At 31.6% G+C, this 25158-nt stretch overlaps 1 long non-coding RNA gene across 1 annotated transcript; it reads left to right on the forward strand.

Moving 5' to 3' along the window:
- The first annotated feature begins 1101 nt into the window (after nucleotides 1-1101).
- On the forward strand, nucleotides 1102-3266 carry LOC139526854 (uncharacterized). Its single transcript, XR_011665204.1, has 4 exons — nucleotides 1102-1178; nucleotides 1988-2042; nucleotides 2331-2520; nucleotides 3171-3266. It is a non-coding gene; the product is annotated as an uncharacterized lncRNA (long non-coding RNA).
- The last annotated feature ends 21892 nt before the right edge of the window (nucleotides 3267-25158 follow it).

Below are 25158 nucleotides of genomic sequence, written 5' to 3' on the forward strand. Positions count from 1 at the left end.
CATACATGCAACACATAGACAAACGACAACCATTGAATTACAGGCGCCTGACTTGGGAGAGGCACATACATACAGAATGTGGATGGGTTAAACTTGTAACAATAAATAATCAATTTATGTCATGCATGCCCAACATGTGCATTTCGGTAGTTTTTTTTTCATCACTTGTGGTCAAATCCAAGTTCCGAAAATTGTATTTTGCATTTTAAATAAAAAATGCAGCAGTTTAAAAGAAAAATATCTGGCAAACAATGTTCGTTTTATTATACTTATAAAACATCAGGACGTATGAAAATCCCCTCATGATTTTCAAACACCAAAAAATTTAAATAAATGAGATAATTTTCTTCTCAGATCAAATAATTCAATTGAAAAAAAAAACACAGTGATATGCTTGACATGATCTTCTACTATACCACGAATTGAAAAAAAATACCTCTTCTTTGCCATACACAAATTTCTGCCAGAACTGAACTGCTAAAAACGATAAAGATTTCCACTGGACAGCCAATCCATTGGAAAGCTATTTATGGTTATTTTTTCCTTGTACAACCATCGCTTAGCTAACCAAGGGAGAGCACCGTTAACCTGCTTTAGTTAGTTATGTATTACCAACAAGCAGACGATTTCAAGCCCAAAAGAAAAAGATTACAAAACTTCAGCAGATGTTGGCCTGAGATAAAACGAGGAAGGTCTACATACGGTTTTCAATAATCGCCAAAACCTATACCTTACAATGAAATGAAAAATGATAAATAATTAAAATCCAAACACTTATTTCATGTTTTAATGTATATTCTGATAGCCGTAATCAACAAATTTTTGATTAATTAGCATTTTGTTAAAACAAGAAGTAAATACATAAAAGTGCAGCACATGTTTAAATGTATATTCGGACAGCCGATGAATAATTAACATTTAAAAATTAATTAGTTGTTTGTAAAAACAAAAAGTTAAATATATAAAAGTACTACACATGGTGTTTAAGACAAGAAATCATTAATATGACATTTTAAATTTTCAAATGAAATATTAAAAAATATACACAAGAGAAATTTGTTTACGCAGTAATGCCAATCTGTTACAGAGACTACCTATATATATATATATATATTTGTTTGTCGCCATAGCGGTGCATACTTTACAGTGGTTCTCAATCAACATAAAAGACAATCTTGGTAAGCACAAATTAGTTTTCTATTTTTTCCATTCTTCTTTTAGATTGATTAAGTATTTTTGTAAAAGTATTTTGTCATTGATTCACACAGCAATTTTATTTTTCAATTCGTTAATATGTTTACTTCAAATGAAGTAAAAGTAAAAAAAAATATACGCAACAGATTTTTTTTTGACGCAGACTTATTACATAAATTTTACTTAGGTTTTACATTGTATTTGACTGAAATATTTAGTATTAGCATTTATTATTAGTTTTGTTTTTTATTTTATCATTTTTTTTACGAGCATACCCAATGATGTGTAAGTCATAATATATTGCTCAATTTAATTCAATATATTGTGTACTCTCTTTTCCATGGTATTTGCATAATATTACTATGTCTCCTTTTACCTTTAAGGAGATGTTTGAAAATTTGAAAATGCCTGTACCAAGTAAGGATTATGACAGTTGTTGTCCATTCGTTTGATATGTTTCATCATTTGATTTTGCTATTTGATAAAGACTTTCCGTTTTGAATTTTCATTGCAGTTCAGTATATTCGTGATTTTACTTTTTGGTTATTTGTGCACTTTATAATAATAGAGATTTTCGCTTTTAGAAATAATGACGGTCAATCACTAGTTAGGGGATGATTTGCTTTAGTTATTTTTGGTGGTGTAGACAGCTTGAATACTAGTATTCATTATTATATGGTGTTACGCATACTAATTATCTTTGCCGATTGTAACATTAGTTACTGTTTTGTACACAAATATATCATGCATTTTGTGTAGTTCTTTGTTAATGTAAAGTAAATTCTAATTTCAGATAGACACCATGAAAACAATTTTAGCTATTATCATACTGCTCGTTTGCCTTTCAGGTAAGATATTATATAACTCTTGTTAATTTAAATCGATTTGTTTTGTAATGTCACTTGGAAGTTTAAAACAATGCATGCACTACAACAAATAGAAATTTTGTTTCTGGATAAAACTCCATTCAGTTTGCTCAAACCCAGATACTTGAAAGCCGAAAATGTAAAAATACATTAATGCGGTAGGATCTATATGACAAACAAGGACATATATTAAATTGGCAAATTCTTGGATGTATTTGTTTTTACCTTTAAATCACTCAAAGTCCCTTAGCGTTCCTCTGATTCTTTCAGGCATGACGATTAATCAAGCTGATGGACTAATCATAGATTGTAATTGGGGAGGATGTCCGTCACACAAAGCTTGTAACTTCTGTTGTCGCCACCTACATGGCCTAAAAAGATGTATAAGTGGAAAATGTGTTAAGAGACGATCATGGGCATTGATTAAAACCAAATGTAAATGTACTTGTCCATCATCTGGGTATGTAAAAAACTTACTTTTATATATTTGATCTAAAAGAAAACAAAATGGGTCATGCATCAGTGATATAATTACCAAATAACATAAAAAAGACACATATAGGCATCATACACAGATACCTTCACGTCAGTTTATACATCAACCCAACAACAAGAATAACAAAAAACATCTAGAATATAACATATACAGATGGCGACCCTACAACTCACATTATTAATTAAAAGACATCTAGAAGGAACTTATACAGATGTTTTAACAATGTTTTTATCTAAAAAATTCGTTCCATCTTTAATTAGTCTCAAAATCGAGAAGTTATGACTATATTATAAATTAAAAAAAAACACAATATACATTTGTCAACAGATTCTCTAAATAATAAAAGCATTTATTAAGATAAAGACAACAACTGTCGAGGCCTTTCGCCTTCACCCTCAGTATTTAAATGATTAACAACACTCTATTATTAGTACATATGGGATACAAAAATAAGGGGAAAGTAGTATATCGCTGTTCGATTGAGAGAAAACAAATCCGGGTTACGAAGTGAATACTTGGAGTACACGGAATGTTTTAATTGTTTTAATATATGCATCTATGGCAGAATATGGAAAATAGTTGATCATGATGATGATAAATGTTTTCTGTTGTAGATAAAAGACACAAGACAAGTAATCCATAATGTTTGCTTTGATGGTAGTCGGCATATTTTTAAAAGGATTTGAAAACTAAAATACAATTGAACTGATTATGTATTTCTTTTCAATTACTGTTGATCGATATAATAAGACTCGAGATGAGTTTATGAAAACGTATTTAGTATGACGTTACATGATAAAGCATGATGGCGTTGTCCCATGTTTTCAATGGCTGTTTTTGTCCGTATATTTAAATTAAGGAATTCCGTGAATATGATACTACTCAAACAAGAGTTGGAACATTTGTTCTATAATTATTTTCTGGGGTGGTGCTTTTTCTATACTTCGTAAACGCATTATGTTATTAGATATGGACAATTTGAACTTGTTTCCAATTAAGCAAGTTTTGCGCAAGAAAATCATATCATACAAACAAAGAAAATTGTGGTATGCTGGCTTATCCGACATCAACCAACCAAAGACCATACGAGGTAGACGCAAGAAAATAGAGGATGACCATTCGCGTTATGATTGACTTTTATGTTGAATGTTCCTCTGGTAACTCTCGTCTTTCTTTTATAAACGATAAAAATAATCCACATGTTAAAGTCAGATATGAAAGGAATAGATAAATGATGATAACTACTCATTATATGTTCTGAAGTCCGAATTTCTAGAAGTACCTTAAAAAAATTGCAGCTCCTACTCAGACTTTGTTAAACGTCATCAGTGTCTATCCAGAAAGTTGATGACGCAGGGGTATGTCTAGTCCTTTTTCTAAAAAAAGTTCATCGAAAGGTACCAAAACCTTGTTGATAATTATTCCGTATCAACAAATAAAACAGGACGGTCTTGATGTTTAGATTCTGCTTACTGACCTTGTTTATCATCTTAACAACATGTTATATTGTTTTTTTCATCTGTCTTTGTTCTATTATCAATATTACTTTTACTGTTGGATTGTTTTCTGTGATATCCATTTAACATGGCTCGGTACTTATACATCCCGTCAATGTGTTTGTATTATCTTTCATTTTTGCTGGCGTGTTTTGTATATGCGACGTTTTGTGTTTCGTTGGTTCATATAATTATAATGTGACTCGGATCCTGTCAGTATGTTATTGTTCTATTATATGTCATTATGTTATATTTCTATTATACATTAGAAAATACGGGGAACCACAAACGTCAAAATTATTTAATTACGTAGTTGAATGAACCATTTGTGGAATCTTATAAGTTCTATAGAGCTTTTGGACTTTTTTTAATCTCGGTCTATTTCTGAAATTAATTCTTACATTCTTTTGATTGTTGATTTTGAAAATGAGAAAGGAAATGGGGAATGTGTCAAAGGGACAACAACCCGACCATAGATCAGACAACAGCCGAAGGCCGACAATGGGTCTTCAATGTAGCGAGAAATTCCCGCACCCTGTATGCTAACATTGCCCATGTGAAAGTTTAGAGTTGTTTGTATAAACATCGAAGGACAAAAATATTTGAGGTATAAATTTTCTGACGTCAGACACACGAAATTGTTTATTTTAAAATTGTAACACGATGATGAACCCATATTTTGACTTTTCTATTATTATGTCTAATTAGTTCACGCATCATGAGACTGTCGTACAAAGTGAGAGGTTTAACGCTATATAACCAGGTTTAATATACCATTTTCTACCTTTGAAAATGTCTGTACCAAGTCAGGAATATGGCAGTTGTTGTCCATTCGTTTTTGAAGTGTTTTGTCATTTGATTTTGCCATGTGAGAAGTGACTTTCCGATTTGATTTTCCTCTGAGTTCAGTATTTTTGTGATTTTACTTTCAAATGAAAAGCACACGGCATAATTTATGATGAAAAAAACCCAAACATAGCAACAACAAAAACAATCGCATCCAACAATACGTATTACATTACAATTTCTTAAAAGTGGTCAAGCATATTTTTATTTGATCAACCATAATCATAACCGGAAACAGTGTTGCAACAAAACAAAAGATTGAAATTCAGTTGGAAATGGTATGACGCATTATATTTTCAGAAAAGAAAAAAATGCGTTCATCATTTTGAATTGTATATTAGACGTTTAGAAGTCTGATAGTTTTTATAAATCTCTTTACCAGTTATACGTTGCATATGGTGTTAAGTTATATGAAAAATAATGTTTAACAATAAGAAAAGATATACAAAGCTGATAGATCTAGGAAGAGTGGTATGAGTGCCAATGAGACAACTCTCCATACAGGTCACAATTTATAAAAGTAAACCATTACAGGTCAAGGTACGGTCTTCTACACGGAGCCTGGGCTCACACCAAACAGCAAGCTATAAAGGACCACAAGAATTACTACTGTAAAACTATTCAAACGGGAACACCAACGGTCTAATATAAACAAAAAAACGAGAAACGAGAAACACTTATGAACCACATGAACAAACAACAACCACTGAAAATCAGATTCCTAAAAGGAACGGTGTATAGACAGTTAAAAAAAAATTAAAGTAAAATAAACACAAAGACTTTATATAACTCTTATTACTTTAAATTGATTTTTTTTTGTAATGTCGTTTGGAAGTTTAAAAAAAATGTGAAGCATGCTCTACAACAAATAGAAATTTCGTTTCTGGATAAAACTCCAATAAGTTTGCTCAAACCGAGATACTTGAAAGCCAAAAATGTAGAGTACATTAATGCGGTAGAATCTATATGACAAACAAGGACAAATGTTAAATTGGCAAATTCAACTTCGACCGAGTTTTCCTGTTGGGAATGAAACTTTTATTCTTTGTAATTTCTAAATTTAGTTATGCGAAATGTTCTACCTATAGCAGACAGCATGTCGGTCTGATATAAGGTCTATTGAGATGTTGATAAGTGTAGGTTTAGCAATTGTTGACCGGTGTAATATACGGACTATTGAGCTGATGAAAAGTGTATGTTAAGTACTTGTTGACCGGTTTAATATTCGGACTATTGAGCTTATGATTATTGTATGTTTAGTAATTGTTGACAGGTCTAATATACGGACTATTGAGCTGATGATAAGTGTATGTTTAGCAATTGTTGACCGGTCTGATAAACGGACTATTGAGCTGATAATAAGTGTATGTTTAGCACTTATTGACCGGTGTAATATACGTTCTAATGAGCTGATGATAAGTGTATGTTTAGTACTTATTGACCGGTCTGATATACGGACTATTGAGCTGATGATAAGTGTATGTTTAGTACTTGTTGACCAGTCTGATACACGGACTATTGAGCTGATGATAAGTGTATGTTTAGTACTTGTTGACCGGTCTGATATACGTACTATTGAGCTGATGATAAGTGTATGTTTAGTACTTTTTGACCGGTCTAATATACGGACATGAGCTGATGATAAGTGTATGATAAGTACTTGTTGACCAGTCAGATAAACGGACTATTGAGCTGATGATAAGTGTATGTTTAGTTCTTATTGACCGGTCTAATAAACGGACTATTGAGCTGATGATAAGTGTATGATTAGCACTTATTGACAGGTCTAATATACGGACTATTGAGCTGATGATAAGGATATGTTTAGTACTTGTTAACCTGAAGGACACCAATGGGTCTTCAACGCAGCATGAAAATACCGCACACGGAGTTGGTCCTCAGCTGACCCCTAAATAAAATTGTGTACTAGTTCAGTGAACATGGACGTCATACTTAACCCCAAAACATATAAACAAACTAAAATTAAAAAAGCATACAAGGCTAACAAAGGCCAAATGCTCCTTACTTGGAATAGGCGCAAAAATGGGGCGGGGTTAAACATGTTTGTGAGATCTCAACCCTCCCCTTGTACATCTAGCCAATATAGAATAAAGAAAAACATAGCAATACGACAGTATAACTCAGTTTAGAATAGATAACAAAACAAACTAAGCAATATGACCATGATACATAAATGAACAAAGGACTACTAGCAATTACTGACATGCCAGCTCAAGACCTCAATTAAACTGATTGGAAGTATATGTCTTCATCATGTTAAAATCAAGTAAAACCTCTCCTTTAGGTGTTTAGTATCATACCATCGTAAAATGTACGAGAAGAACATTACACGTACTATGCCAACCATTGGTTTTAGAATAAATATGTTTATTTCCGATGCAAAGACTTCATGAGTGAATCAATATTAATACCAACATTTCTCGTTTTTTATATAGATTAGACCGTTGGTATTCCCGTTTGAATGGTTTTACACTAGTAATTTTTGGGGCCCTTTATAGCTTTCTGTTCGGTGTGAGCCTATGCTCCGTGTTAAGACCGTACCTTGACCTATAATGGTTTACTATTATAAATTATGACTTGGATTGAGAGTTGTCTCATTGGCACTCATACCACATCTTCCTATATCTATATGCAATCCTAAATGACCCAACACCAGAATCATAACTTAATCCGTTCCGAATAAGTCTTGTAAAGGTTTGGTTATATGTAGCTTCTGAGATGAATGCCGACATTTTGCTTTTTAAAGAATGTTACAATACATGATCATTTGATGTAAGATACCTGAACTTATAAGATGAATGCATGTTGATTTATATTTACTAATGATGTCCTTATACCGATGATTGCATTAAGTAGATGTTTTTAGTAGTTTGTGATATTAAAAACACTTGCGTAATAATCTTTCAGTAATACAATTTTTTTTGTTGGACTCAAATACAGACACTAGCGAATCGAAGTTTGAGATATATAAACACCATAAGACAGTGACTAGGGAACTTCATCATCTAAAAATTGATAATTAACAAAAGGAAATTAAAATCATCTCTTTTTATCATTAATTTTGCTACTAAGTTTCCCGTTTAAAGTTATAGATATCATGATCCAGGAAAGGGCAGTATTCATTTTTAGTATTAACTTTATTTAAAGTCAGTTCGACAGGATAAATCTCTTATGTGTATATACTGAAGTATTCATTATTCAGAGCCAATATTGTCTTTACATTTTCATCTATCCATTTGGTACGTTCTTAATTACTTTTTAAGGAAGAGATTGGGTTATACTTGTACTCGAAGAATTCTCTAGGTTTCGTAAAACAATCACTGTCGAAACTCACATATTGTGCAGTACAACATTATTGTCCTAGTTAGTGATCATTGATCTAAATATCTAAAAAGTGTTACTTAATTATTGAATCAGATGTTGTTTCGATGGGCCTTTGTTGATTTTAGTCATCCAGTGTAACTCCTTACAATACAGAAGTAGGTCCGCAATAAGTGGTGCGCAGTTGGTCCACATAGGAATTCCAATAACCTGACGATATACGGAATATCCAAAGCAAACCAAAATTTTATCTAATAAAATTCAAGGGCAGTTATAATATCAAAACAGGTCCAATTGACAAAGTTTACAATGAAACAATCTGTCAAATTAAAGAAAATTTAACCTACTTGTATTGAAAGACCATTTACTTGAGGACATTCAGGAACAAAGAAGGATATTGCCCTCTGTAAATAATGACGACGTTATTGCAAGTGACAACAAAAGGGCATAGTTGTGGCCACATTATATCTAGGGATAATTTGTATATATTTGCTTGAAGGACTAAATATGGAAGGTTTATTCTACAGAAAAAAGTGGAGATTGAACTTTAAGAATGTGTGAAAGAGACAACAATCAGTTCAAAGAGCAGAAAACATTCCAAGGTTCTGAGGTTCATTCAAAAGGGTCACAGCGAGCAGACCCCGCGACCGAAAGCGGGTTTTAGCTTATCCCTAAACAAAATGAGTAATAGTTTAGAAAAGATTCCACGCTGAACTAAAATAAATAATAAATTGATAAAATAATTAAATGCTCAATCCGAAACACTGTATGACCATGACTTGTAACACATAATGTTCTTAAAAAAAAAAAGTAGCAGTTGGACCTTCAATAATAGTTTAATTGTCCTTATTTGACATTTGACTGTCAATAAGATGCAACAGTTCTATAAAATCGTTTAAAAAGAGCAACGTTATCAGTTTAAAAATAACATCTAGTTACGAAAACAGTTTGGGATAATAATGTGCAAACAGAATCAATTCATTATCCTGTTATCTATTCAAATGTCAAAACAGAAATTGATTATGATCGTAAAAATATACATTTACCACAATAGTATACTACACATTCTAGATATGATGATGTTTTGAGCGATGTTGATTGGTTATAAAGCCCTCGCTCGTTCCTAAGATACAAATTAAAACGACTTTTAATATTTAATCACGTTGAAGTTTAAAAAAACTTAGCAATATTTCTTAAATGCTTACATATATATGCTACATTTGTTGAATGTTGTGGCAATTTATAAATTACATTTTGCTGTATTTCATCATTCATTCATTATAATGATTATGATGTTTTGTAAAAATGTATCAATTATACACATGTGTCTATGTATATAAAGTATGTCCTCTTGAACACTTATCGGTTATAGGTTGACACTGCATATTTTGAATGTTAGTGAATGTAAGAGATATTCGCAATCCATAACAGAACCTAGAACACACGAATAAATGCGCTATATATAAAAGAAATGTTCGTATATACACAGTATTTTATCTACCTCTGTTTACAAATAACATAAAAGATACTATTACAAAAGTATGATAGTTATGATGGTCAAAAGAGCCTCATACGCATTCGTTTTTGCATTAATCTTAATGATGTTCTGTTTATATACCATAAACATGTCTTCAAATTTGAACGATTGCCAGATATATGTTGTTTACTTTATGTCTGGTCATAGGCAGCACATGTTAGTTACTTCGCATTCTTTAAATTTTTCAAAAAAAATGTGTCATTGTTCCTTCTGAAATATTCACGGCTTTATTTAGACATTGTTTTTAATTACATTTGCAAATAGATAGAATTTCTCAACAAATAAACATAACATATTGGATTGGTAATATTGTGACTTCAGTGTTACATGCATTTATCTAGTCATAAACTAGCATGTAGAAAGGTCAGCTAATGATTTGTAAAACTCGATTAGTGGGGAACCTGTTTTTGTACAATATCTTGCAATGTTTTCTTTATCAATTAAGCTGTGCATGAGAAGTCATACTCATTTACATTGTGAAGATACAGTAGTTCCTTTACTATGAGCGGTACAGGTTCTCATATCGATTTTAATAATTACAAGACATTTGTTAAGGTATAACAAAGTTTTGAATCTGCTAAGCATTTCATTTTTGTTATATCCAAATGATACCCTATAGAACAGTGAAGATGACGATTTAAGAACCTTCAGATTCTCTAATTTATAATATATTAATTAGTTCATATCTCAATATGTTACACAAGAGGAATGTTAACGTATAGCCATTCTTTAGACCCTATAAATGACATATTTTATAAACCCTATCGTATAGCGTGTACATATCTTAATTGAAATAAACACTTATGCATGTGTTCTTTAACGGAATAATTTTATAGTTATTCTCCGCACACAAAAACTATTCAGACCAACTTCTGAGAACAATAAACCAAGTAGACACAACAGAAAGAGATTGAACTATACGTTTTTACTGTGTCTAAACTAACAAGTTGTCACAATGCAAGTATAGTGGGTTTTATCTACAATATTACCTTTATTTGTCTTTCGTCAGTTTCTTACACACATGTTTTCACCGAATTTTGATTAGCATGTCGGATAGAGCTTATCGTCGAGATACTCAGATTCAATACTTACCTGACTATACTGCATTGTTATGAAAAATTCAACAATAGGACACAAATGACTTTTCTTTATCTGCAAATAAACTTATAGAATTGGTTATCTCTAGTTTTCTAGAATACTTTTGTTTTGTAATTTAAGTAAAATCCGTAAAATCTGCTCAACACGTTCCTAAGGCGTTGTCAAACTTTAATTTTCACAGGGTTTACACTTCTTTGAATATCCCTCCAAATAAATTGGAATTCCAAATATAATTGGGACTTCAACATGCACAACTATCAGTTTCGAAATAGGAGATAAAAAATATACCAAATTCGTTTGTTTCATATTACTTTTAACATAAAAAGAGGGTATGAACATTATGCATCTCAAATCTGGATACTTTATTTCACAAAAGTCTGTATTAAGAATATAACCATATAGCCGATTCGGCAAGATGTTCAACGTAACATTTGTCTAATGTTCTTATAACCATTATTTAAGTGTTAAAGGTGACGTTGAAGGTGTAATAATGTACATTCAACTTCTTGTGTCATGTATATGTTATTTTTCAAAGATTTGCCATAATAAAGGCAATCCCCTTCTTTACAATTTAAAGTTATATCAAAATATTTGATTTTGAAACAATTAATACTATTATTCAATTATTCACCATGCTTAATTGACAGATCAACTATTTTGTCGTATTTAACATAAATAAATGTTTCTAACTCGGAGGCGTGCTTCAACTAGCTACATGTAATAAACAAAAATATGGTCTAGTTTTATGATATCTGACGTCATAAAAAAACTCCGAAACATATAAATGAACCAAAATTGATAATACGAAAAGACTGAAAAAAGACAAGAGGCTCATGACTTGGTAAAGGCGCAAAACTGCGGCAGTGTTAAACATATTTTGTGAGATCTCAACCCCTATACCTCTGTCCAATGTAGAGGTATAGTGTAAGTAGTGAAATAAATTTAATACACATTTACGACAAGCACAAACATCATAAATTATCTACCTATATCATTGTTTGAGAAGAGTACTCTGAAGAAAGTATAGCAATCTTAAGATCGATAAATATTGTTTTACCCTTTTACTTGTTTTATTAAAATAAAATTGATCGCAATACCATAAACAATAGTCATAAATCATCTAACTTTGTTATTGTTTGAACAAAGAAACCTTGTATAATTCAACAGCCGTTTTGTTTTATGACTTTTTAAAAAGAGTGATTCCTCAATGCTCTTCAACTCCGTACTTGTTTGGCTTTATAAATATTTTGATATGAGCGGCACTGATGATTCTTGTGTAGAGGAAACGCGCGTCTGGTGTCCTATATTATGATCCTGGTACCTTTGATAACTATATAAAATAGAAAATGTGATATGATTACCAATGAGACAACCGTCCACAAGAGACCAAAATGGCACAGAAATTAACAACTATAGGTCAGCGTACGGCTTCAACAAAGAGCAAAGCCCATACCGCATAGTCATCTATAAAAGGCCCCGAAATGACAATGTAAAAACGGCCTAATTTCTATAAAAAAATAAATAAACGAAAATGAAATATATAACAAATAAACAAACGACAACAAAAAAAACTATATGTTTTGTTTTAGAACCTTATCCATACACTGCTTCTATATAACTCCAGTTGTACGTTGACTTTACCTCACTCCATAACTAATGATGTTCAAAATCATATGACTTGTCATGTCGGGACCTTTTATGCACATTCGACGTTGCCTATTCTTGAAAACCGTACTGGTAGGATCCATGTTATTTAGTCGCTAGTGAATATATATTTCGTTTGCAACGTTCGTAATGCTACATCTCCTTATGTGGTATTGTAAATTTTGTTTTGCAATTTGCTTTATTTAATTCGAATACAATCTTCTAGAACACGTTAAAAATATTTCTATCTACTTTTATCTAGTATGCATCACATAACAATTATTCAAAAATAAAAAGTATTTATAAAAATGGTTTTTAATATATTATGACGAGTAAGAAAATTCATTTTAAAATTTTTATCAATCTGATATTGTCGTATTATATTTACGGGCAAACTTACCACCTAAATATGCTAGCACTGTGTTCCTCGGAATTATCTCAAAACATACAATCGATTGTACCTCCTATTAGAATACAGTTGTAAAATCTTCTTGTTGATTTAAAGGTCAAAATTTTAAAGGGATAAGTAATAATCTGCATTTAAACAAATCGGAATGCGTTCTAAATTCATTCAATAAGCTAAATTTATATCTTACCTTGATTTTGAAATACAAAAGTAAAACACTTTTTAGAAGCTGGTTATCAAGATAGAATAAACAAGTATGTATTGTTTGTGACGGGTGTGGATACACAATTCTGGTCTTCGGATGGAGTAGTATTTTAGTATTTTTATGTAAACTCTCTCTCTCTCTCTCTCTCTCTCTCTCTGTCTCTCTCTCTCTCTCTCTCTCTCTCTCTCTCTCTCTCTCTCTCTGTCTCTCTCTCTCTCTCTCTCTCTCTCTCTCTCTCTCTCTCTCTCTCTCTCTCTCTCTCTCTCTCTCTCTCTCTGTCTCTCTGTCTCTCTCTTTCTCTCTCTCTCTCTCTCTCTCTCTCTCTCTCTCTCTCTCTCTCTCTCTCTCTCTCTTTGACTTATAATGGTTTACTTTTATAAATTGTGACTTGGTTGGAGAGTTGTCTCATTGGCACTCATACCGCATCTTCCTATATCTATTGTAATTCACCGTCGGATCAGTACTTTTGTCCTGCTATCCGATCAAACGTTATTGTTTCATTTTGTTAGCAACTTCAAATCAGAAATGTGTTTTTTTTTCAAATATGTCATTGTATTTCTACTGTTTGTTGCATAGATACATTTTCTCCATGTGCTGCACTTATAGAAACTATTGTCGTAATTCTTTTCAGCAACTAACAGTGATTTGTGTTACCAATCTTTATATTGATTACCCAAATGGCTTTACAGTTTGATATAGAAAACAAAATTTAGTGGGAAGAAACTTGCCCAAATGTCCTTCTTGCTGGCTATCAACAGAAATGGTCTTCTAATAGACATTTTTAACAACGCTTGACAGCGACTATTGACACCTGCAGTGTACAGGAGAAATAGAGGGGTCGTATCAAAGATAAAAATCATGAATGTATAACATGCATGTAATGTTCTGTCACATTTATTTAATAGAGTTATCTTCCTTTCCCCACATTTCAATTTTGGTTAATTTTCGGTATGTTTCACTCCCTTAGATAACGTGTATCGATAAGGCCCGACATGTATAGAAAGGAAAATGGCACATGGCCCGCAAAGCAATTTTGGGAATTATTCAATTTTAAGAAATCTAGTGGTCCCCCACAAAGTAAGTTTTATTACATGCTTGATATAATCAATTATTTGTATGTAGATAAGTTTTGTGTTGTGAATTATTATTATTATTAAGGTTTTGTGGCAATTTATAAGCCACTTGGTTCTCTGCATTTTTCGATATGCATTTTGTTGAAAGATATTACTACTTTTGCGTACATTTGTGTATTGTTAGATATTTTTCATATCGGTTAAGATATTAGGATTAGGCACATATCATGTATATTTTTCGATACTGTGCATTTGGAACTTTTCTTACTTAAGAAATTGGTAATTGAACCGAGAGATTTCTTCTCGTAACTTTCATGCATCCGTGCACATTTGAGTATTTTGCGACTTGGAATAAACATTTATTATTATCTAGGACTAGGATATAGTAAACATTAGTCTATGTCAACGACCAACTCGCTTAGGACATATTATAAGTATAAATAATTTTGTTATTGTTGATGTTATCTTTTACTTTGGCCTTGTTGTGAACCGAGCATGTTGCAACTACAAAGTATGCTCACCTGGTCACAAAGGTTCATTTAGGAGCAAATTGATGAATTTGAGAGATACATTTTTCTTGTTTGTTTTTAACATATAAAGCATAATAATGAGGGATTTATTCATTGTGTTGCATTACTTGTATTATGTTTAATACAATACATGTAAGAAATAACTTAGGAACAATTACTTATGATTGTTTATTTTTATTGTAGCTTTTTACCTTCTCCTGGGAAGTTTGTAGTGAAATAAAGAATTACAAGAAACATGTTGTTAGTCAATAGGCATTACATGTAACATAAACATACATTGTAGTACATGTGTACTACATATTCTACTTTTGTAGACGAAACGCGCGTCTTGCGTACTAAATTATAATCCTGGTACCTTTGATAACTAGTAACGATATTATCATAACAAAACCGAATAAATTGCATACAGGTTTTGTTGATTATCTGTGGTTTTCCCTCATTTAATACTTATTATATGTTAAAAAAAATAACCAATATTTAACTTTTAAGTTAAAAAAATATATTCACATCCGAAAAAATCTCCTATAATACGATTACCGATATCCAGAAAATAAAACAATATCGTTGTGATAAATAAATAAAACAACGTGTTGTTTGTTTCCCTTTTAATTCAATTATTGATCAATGACAATTATATACAACCATTAGTACTTTTGAGACGACCATTTTTATTTTACAACTGTAGGTGTGGACAATTGTCTATTAGTGAGAATTTGTTATAAAGTTAATTCCAATCGCAAATTATTGAAAAAAAAATAAATACTTAGCTTTTTCCACAATTTTCGGTACAATTTTTAGTTTACAGTGAACGAGCTTTGGTTTTCACTGTTTTCATTATAGGTGTTCATTGTGTTTTTGTATTTGTATTTTCTGTTTCTTACAATTTTTGGTTATTGTAACAAGAGAAAAAAATGATCTAAATGCCACCAAATAATTTAAAGTGTCTTTAAAAGTTAAATAGATAACAATGCTGACATCAATGTCAGTATGGTTTCATCGACGGATGTTTGACGTTATACAACAGAGCCAATACTGGAGCAAATCAAGGCAACAAGGGTTTACCGATATTCAAATATCACAAATCAAGGTAACAAACAAAAACTGACGGAACCGAAAAACGAAAACGAGGTGAGATCAAGCGAGGCGACAGAGAAGGTGTTTTTTTCTTCGCTGGCAACTCCGACAAATCTCTGTTAATTGTCCAAATCTGGAAAATAATACGACCCACAGTCTGGTACAGTGTATCTTAGGGTCTACAGTTGCAAAAATATGTCACTACTAATCTGAGACACCGAGACATATTATCGGTATCTGTAAATTTAGTTGTATAGTCATCTTAAAACTCACATAGTGTAAATTTCATTTTTTTTTCGCTCCGTCGGAACTGATTCTTGTTCAAATCCTTTTAATAAAATTCATGAATCCGACCCGGATTTTGTCGGGTATGTGTGATTCTCGTTCACTGTTTATCTACTAAGTGGTTTGCTCGTTGTTGTTTGTTATTTTTGTCATCATATACTTAAATCATGGTGCTGTTTTATTGTTTTATTGTTTACTACTGATATTCTTTTATTTGCCCTTCAGTATTCTTCACTTCTAGACAAACTCTTAAAATTTACACTTTAACTACGTCAAATTATTTGTTAAATCATAGCTTCTCGGTTAATAAATACAACAATTATTTTTGTATTTCTTTTGTTGCATTTATAATTTCTCTATTTATATTAGTACATTCAAATCAATGATCATTAACTAAGAACATTAATGTTGTACTGCACAATATGTGAGTTTCGACAATGATTATATAACGAAGTCTACGCATTTCTTCGAGTACAATATAAAAAAAAGATGTGGTACGATTGCCAATGAGACAACTATCAACAAAAGACCAAAATGAGGACATTTACAACTATAGGTCACCGTACGGCCTTCAACAATGAGCAAAGCCCATACCGCATAGTCAGCTATAATAGGCCCCGATAAGACAATGTAAAACTAACGGCCTTATTTATGTAAAAAAATGAACGAAAAACAAATATGTAACACATAAACAAACGACAAGCACTTAATTACAGGCTCCTGACTTGGGACAGGCACATACATAAATAATGTGGCGGGGTTAACATGTTAGCGGGATCCCAACCCTCCCCCTAACCTGGGACAGTGGTATAACAGTACAACATAAGAACAAACTATAAAAATCAGTGGAAAAAGGCCTAACTCATCAGATGGACAAAAATACAAGTAGACGTGGCCGGGTACTTATACATCCCGACACTAAAAAAAACGCAATGAACAGATCTGAGAGTACTCGCAGTTAACCGACAGCTAGTTCAAAGCCACTAACAACTAATAAAAAAATCATCGTCTAAGACTAAACAATCAATCCGTACACATCCCAACATCCAATGGATTTTGTATAAAGACGTCATAAACAGCCAGAGAAAAACATGACCATGTGCAATGCCAAGTTACAGGTATCGACAGATTGTAGATCCATGAATATATATGTGTATATGACATACTAGTAATATTTAGTTAGCTTTTAATTTACTGATAACAAAATCAATATTTATACCAATAAAAACAATATTCAATGATCTAACTACAGTGTTTAATAGGTAACCTTTTAGAATAAGTTTATTTAAAGGAGCAACAAGTTTCAATGGATCATTTTTAAATTTCCGGGCACGGTTAACAACATTTCCGTAAAAATGATGATGTGCTATCCCGTTTGAAATAAGTTTTTTACAGGTACAACCAAACTTCAAAACCAAATCTTTATATCTATGGAAAAATTTAGTAAAGGTTTTAAGTAATTTATGGTAACGATATCCCTGGTTTAATAACTTACCAGTAATACAGAGGTTGCGTTCGTTAAAATCAAAAACGTCACAACAGATACGGGCATAGCGAACAAGTTGTGAAATATAAACACCGTAAGATGGTGCCAAAGGAACATTACCATCTAAAAATGGAATAATAACTATAGGGAACGAAAAATCGTCTCTTTAGTTTCCGGTTTTAAACCGAAATATCTAAATCCAGGAAGTGTAACTCAATCTCTTCTTTAAAAAGTAATTAAGAATGTACTGAATGGATGGATGGATGGATGGATGGATGGATGGATTAAAATGTAAAGACAACATCATTGTCAACAAAAAAGCAAATTCTACAAACAAACACTTAAAGTCATAAAACCAGAAACTAACGAAAATTAGTGATGGTCACTAATTGAATGCATTGTGTTACGCACATTTAGAAGTAACCGTCTTCTTATAATAGCGGGTAGAACATTTTGTTTAACCTACAAAAAATGTTCCACATAACCATATTTTAAAAATTCTTTCGAATCCTTACATGAGAAAAAAGTAAAATCACAAAAATACTAAACTCCGAGGAAAATTCTAAACAAAAAGTTCCTTACCAAGTGACGAAAATAAAAGCTCAAACACACCAACTTATAGATAAAAACTATCATATTCCTTACTTGGTAAAGGTATTTTCATATTTAGAAATGGTAGATTAAACCTGGTTTTATAGTAGCGAAAACTCTCACTTGTATGACAGTCACATTTTTATTCCATTATATTGACAACGATGTGTGAACAAAACAAACAGACATAACGGGTTAAAAAACTAAAATTGAAAGTCATGTCTTCACCCTGATATTGTATTAACTTGCCACGTGACAAGTGCTTTACATTGTATCTCCAGATGAATAATATGAAATATACAAAGCATTTTTTTATCTGACAATAACATTTTATATTAGCGAAACTAAATATTATATAAACTATTATAGTTGAAATTTATATCTTAAAGGGGCACTAGCTACGAGAAAATTCATTTGCACGAGAATCATGTCTTTTTATATCTATGTTTATATCTATATCGTGTTATGTGACCGTCGGAAGTTTTCCGAGTCATCTCGATAGTTAATTAGATGGCGTCTAGACTAAAATACACAAATAATTCTGATACATATTAGCATTTGCACTGTTAACTGTTTATCTAAAGCTTATTATAAGTTGGATATGTGTTTGAGTATGCCATAAATCAAATATTAGAATTTGAATCAAATCGGTGAACATGATTTTGACAGCTAGTGCCCCTTTAAGTTATTTTACATGTCCAGTTACTTTTTTAAGGAAAAATTCAGTCTGAGAGTTTTATAATGGCAAGTTACTTAATGACAAAAAGTCAATATTAAAATTAGAATTAAATAGATACAAGAAAAGATCAGAAATGTATACTGAGAGAAACCTTGAGTCTTCGTCATGTTTTGACTTTTAATGTTACGCGTTATTTATTCGGGGTTATCAATCTTCCAATAAAGTATTTCATATAATGCTAAGCACTTATTATGTTTACCTGTCTATTAGATTTTAAAGTAGCAAAACTGGAGACATTACGATGGTGTTGTCTACTATAAGGGAACATACTATCTTTAGTAATTTTACATGTGCATGTACAATGACCTTGTTTAATGTAAAATTACAATTAAGTTAAAGCAACAGTAGTTAATCAGTGTTGAATGCCAATTATGCGATGAATAATAACAAAGATATAAATGAAGGGAACAAATAAAAACCCAGAAAGTCACATAAACCAAAATAAAATAAAAAAAACCTGGTTGCTTCGACAGGGTAAACGTCTCGTGAAAGTACATGCATCAATCTCCATGCTCTTACTCAGTCAAAATATCATAATCTTGAATAGAACACAATCGATAAAAAATAAACTGCCAAAAAGTGTTGATAGTTAACTGATACCAAGAGACATATTAGAAGTCAACCAATTCGTGATAAAAATATCAAATCATTCATAGAGTTGAGTTCATTTATTTTAACTCTGTTCAACTAGTTCGTCTTTAAAACTGATGGCCTGATGAGAAAACCATACTGCTAACCCGGTTTTTTTGCGGGTGTATGTTGTGATCGATATTTTTTTCTCTTTAGTGTTATCCAAACTGTCGTTAGTCATTTTTCTTTCTTTATTTTTTTTGTCACGATATTGCATGATTTTTTTTGGACAGATATTGGTTTATCCTCTTCCTTTTTAATAAACGTACGCACCTTATCTATTAACATTATGTACTTTTACTCTTTCTAATCACGGTCAAATAACTTGTTAAATTATAAAATATTATTAATACAGGTATTTTGTATTTGCATTTATGAGTTTTTGTAATAGTACATGTTATTCAATGCTACATATTAAGAACATTAACTGTGCAGTTATAGGGTACTGCGTCATTATATAATCGAGTTTTCGCATATTTTTTGTGTACAATAATAATCTTTTCTATCATCATTTCTAACAGAACTGGACAAAAAGAAAATACCGTCGAAGAAAATCCTACATAGAAACACTAAATAACATATAACTTGAATCCCTCTTAAATACTGTCGGTGAAGTCATAAGAGTTCTCCTTATCAAACACCGAGTTTGCTTGCTCATGTTTAGAAGTAATGGTCTGCTTACAATAGCGGATTTCTTTTTCCTTTACCTAACACATTACATGAGAGTAATGGTCATTAAAGACAACTGTTTTTCATAATTGCATACTATTGATTTGTTTACTCCCCATAGATATTTGAGGTTTGTACATCGGTAAACTTATGTTGCCTTTAATGTATATACCCCTAACGTTAACAGACCATTATTAGTTTCATATACAATATGCTTATTTCGAAAACTTAAATGAAAACAAATTAAGATAAAATTATAGGTAAAATATTTCTATTATAGTTAAAAATAATAAAGCATACATAGGTAGGGTAAATAACTTCAAAATATTGAATAACACTTTATCTTATAGCTCCTCAGTATTACACATCAAGCAACGATATTCAATACAGAGACAATTCATCTGTCTATCTTATATTTCAGATAAACAAACATATTCAGACTGATCAACCGGCATTTGATCAAGCACGTGTATCGCATCTTTAAAATATCCAGTGCTTGTAACAATTTAAAGATGTGTTGCAGCGAACGTGTTTAAAAAGAGTTCATATCGTGTAGACCGTTTGTTTTCCCATTCAAATGATTTTACACTAGTAATTTTTTGGGACCCATTATAGCTGGCTGTTCGGTGTGAGCCAAGGTTCCGTGTTGAAAATCGTACTTTGACCTATATTAAATGGTTTAATTTTACAAATTGTGACTTGGATGGAGAGTTGTCTCATTGGCACTCATACCGCATCTTCTTATCATCACTTGCGGTTTAATCTAAATCTAGAAAACTATATTTTGCGTTTCTTTAAAAGAATTGCTGCAGTAACATGAAAACAAATTTGCAGGAAATGATCTTTTTAATATACTTGTAAAACGTCAATTCGGATGAAAAGCCCGTCAGGATTTTCAAAGACCACAAAATGAAAATAAATGATATAAATTTCTTCTCAGATCCAATAATTCAATTGAAAAGAAACCTGACAATGATATGCCTTGCATGATATGTTACTATATCACGAATTGGAAAACACTACCTTTCCATGGACAACTCTCCGCCAGGACTTAGTTGCTAAAAACGTTGGATACAGTTATCCAATGGATAAAAAGCCTATCCAATTTGTTTTCCTTGCTCAACCACTGGATAGCGTATCGCCTAGCTAACCATTGGATAGCAACTGTTTTAGCAAGTTGTTTCTTACAAACATTGCTTTATTACTTGAAATAAAATAGAAACAGACAATTCAAAGCCCAAAAAGAAAAAGATTAGAAAACTTCAGCAGACGTTGGCCTGAGATAAAATGATGAAGGTCTACATACGGTCTTCAACAATCGCCAATACCCATACATCACAGTGAAATGAAAAATGATAAATAATTCAAAAAGGAAAATGCCATCCTAAAAAGATAATAAGATACATGATAGAAGAAAAAACCAAAAACGTACAGCCCGAGTTGGGAAAGATCAGTTTGGACACAAGTTTAAACTACCATTTGACGCATGTGTGTTGACACATCAGTATCCAAATAACAACATTTGGAAAATGCCTTGTAAGGAACAGATCTTCAAAGTTTAAGTTGTATTGTGTATATGCTGTATCAAAAAAAAGAGGAACAAATACTTAAAGACGCCGAACGCTAAAGCTAAGGCAGCATTTTGAAAAGTTTAGAATATAGACATCTGATCGACAATGCAAACACGATCAAGCAATACTATGTAGTGTTGATAGATAAAGAACAATGGGCTATTTGTTTTACTCTTTCGTTTCAAATCCAAACATTTATTTCATGTTTTAATGTATATTCTGATATCCGTAATCAGCAATTTTTTGATTAATTAGCATTTTGTTAAAACAAGAAGTAAATACATAAGTGCAGCACATGTTTAAATTTATTTTCGGACAGCCGATAAATAATTTACATTTACTTCTTAATTAGCTTTTTGTAAAACACAAGAAGTTAAATATGTAAAAGTACAACACATGGTGTTTGAAACAAGAAATCATTAATATGACATTTTTAATTTTCAAATATACGCAAGAGAAATTTGTTGACGAATCAATGTCAATCTGTTACAGAGACTACCTATAAATATATATATATATATATATATTTGTTTGTCCCCATAGCGGTGCATACTTTCCAGTGGTTCTCAATCAACATATACGGCAATCTTGGTAAGCACACACTTGTTATTAACATATTCTTATTTTAGATTAAAACAGTATTTTTGTAAAGGTATTCTGTCATTAATTTACACAGCAATTTTGTGTTTCAATTTTTTAATATGTTTACTTTAAATGAAGAAAAATTAAACAACATATACGCAACAAAAATATTTTGACGAAGCAATGACAAATTGTTTCAAAGACTCATTACATAAATTTTACTCAGATTTTACATTGTATTTGACTGAATTATTTATTATTAACTGTTATTGAACTTAATATGACGAAAACTGCCTATGCAATATAAGGTGTAAACTCGGCCAATACAGAATAACTCGGCCAATACAGATTGTTTCTGTATTGGCCGAATTGAAACAAATACATGGATTTTGGAACGTCTCTAGTTTTTACATCGCAAGTCAAGATTAACACCAACTTGAAAGTAAATAGTTGTTTGGAAGACGCAGTAATAAACTTGCTCAAAAGTTCAGTATGGCATATATTTCAGGCTAAAGACGGTCACATTCATTTAAAAAGCATTTTGAAAGCAGACAATGGAATTATTTCAGGTTTCAGGAACGAGTAAATTATCACAAAGTTCTGAAATTTCTTGAGGACCTCATAATTTCACGAAATGGCGAAGGTACAAATCGATTAATTGTTTACTTTCGCTTTTTTTTTTGTAAACTCTCATTTATTTTTAAACCCGAAACAAGGCATATGCATTCTGTAATTATGCAAATCTTCGTTCTTTGGTCATTTGGCCTATGGATAGTTGTATCATTTTCAACTCCTACATTATTTGTTTTGAAAATATACAATTTGTGTCTGCATAACACATGCAATGGCAGTAACTTCCCAATTACTATTTATGTGTTGCGTCCAAATTTAAGCTGTAACACTTTATAGTGACTGGAAAGGGTAGAAAAATTCATCTGATGAGAAAATGCTAAAGACACATGGAAACAGCACCAGATCAATATATATTGCATCTAATAAAAAAAACCTAAGATTTGGATAGTTCCACTTCAAGGTAAAATTATTTATCTCTTGTGAAATGAAATTTAAAAAAAAGGTAACACTGTAGTTAATTAATAAAGACACTATTACGTGTATTTCTGTATTAGCCTTGTTATTGGTCCTCGGCCAGCTGTATTGGCCTTCGGCTTCGCCTCAGGCCAATACAGCTAGCCTCGGACTAATAACAAGGCCAATACAGATATACTTACGTAATAATATCATAGTATTAGTATTTATTATTAGTTTTGTATTATATTTTATCATTTTGTGGTTACGGGCATACCCAGTGATGTGTAAGGCATAACTATAATGCTCAATTTAATTCAATATATTTTGTAATCTCTCTTCCATGGTATTTGCATAAAATTAATATGTCTTCTTTAACCTTTATGGAAACTTTTGAAAATTTGAAAATGCCTGTACCAAGTCAGGAATATGACAGTTGTTGTCCATTCGTTTGATATGTTTCATCACTTGATTTTGCCATTTTATAAGGACTTTCCGTTTTGAATTTTTTTTTTTTGAGTTCGTTATTTTCGTGATTTTACTTTTTGAATATTTGTGCACTTTATAATAATAGAGATTTTGGTTTTGAGGAAAAATGACGGTCAATCACTAGTTAGGGGATGACCATTTTTAGTTTTATTTGGTGGTGTAGACATCTTGCATACTAGTGATCATCATTATATGTTGTAATGCATGCTAATTATCTTTGCCGATGGTAACATTGGTTACTCTTTTCGACACAAATATTTCATGCATTTTGTGTTGCAGAATAGTCACTGACTATTATATATAATACAGTAACATAATTGAGAAGATACATTTACTTCACCTTGATAGAACCGTCTGCTTATTTTAAATTTTATAGTTCTTTGTTAATGTAAAGTACATTTTAATTTCAGAAAGACACAATGAGAGCAAGTGTAGCTATTTTGGTACTGCTCGTTTGCCTTTCAAGTAAGACTTTATAGAACTCCTGTTACTTTAAAACGATTTTTTTATAATGTCACTTGAAAAAAAAAGTGGAGCAAGCATTTCAACAAATAGATTGTTTTTTTTTTGTTGGATAAAACTCCATTCTGTATGCTCAAACCCAGATACTTGAGAGCCAAAAATGTAAAAGTACATTAATGCGGTAGGATCTATATGACATACACGGACAAATATTAAATTGGCAAATTAAACTGCGACGGAGTTTTACTGTTGGGAATGAAACTTTTATTCTTTGTAGTTTCTAAATTTAGTTATGCGAAATGTTCTACCTATAAAAGATAGCATGTCGGTCTGATATATGGTCTAGTGAGATGTTGATAAGTGTATATTATGCAATTGTTGACCAGTCTGATATACGAACTATTGAGCTGATGATAAGTGTATGTTAAGTACTTATTGACCGGTCTGATATACGAACTATTGAGCTGTTGATAAGTGTATGTTTAGCACTTTTTGATCGCTTTTATATAAGGTCTATTGAGCTTATGATAAGTGTATGTTAAGTACTTATTGACCGGTCTGATATACGAACTATTGAGCTGTTGATAAGTGTATGTTTAGCACTTTTTGATCGCTTTTATATAAGGTCTATTGAGCTTATGATAAGTGTATGTTAAGTACTTATTGGCCGGTCTGATATACGAACTATTGAGATGTTGATTAGTGTATGTTTAGCACTTATTGACCGCTTTGATATAAGGTCTATTGAGCTAATGATAAGTGTATGTTTAACAATTGTTGACCAGTCTGATATACGGACTATTGAGCTGATGATAAATGTA

This window comes from Mytilus edulis, chromosome 6, assembly GCF_963676685.1.
Source record: "Mytilus edulis chromosome 6, xbMytEdul2.2, whole genome shotgun sequence".
Classification (NCBI taxonomy): Eukaryota; Metazoa; Mollusca; class Bivalvia; order Mytilida; family Mytilidae; genus Mytilus; species Mytilus edulis.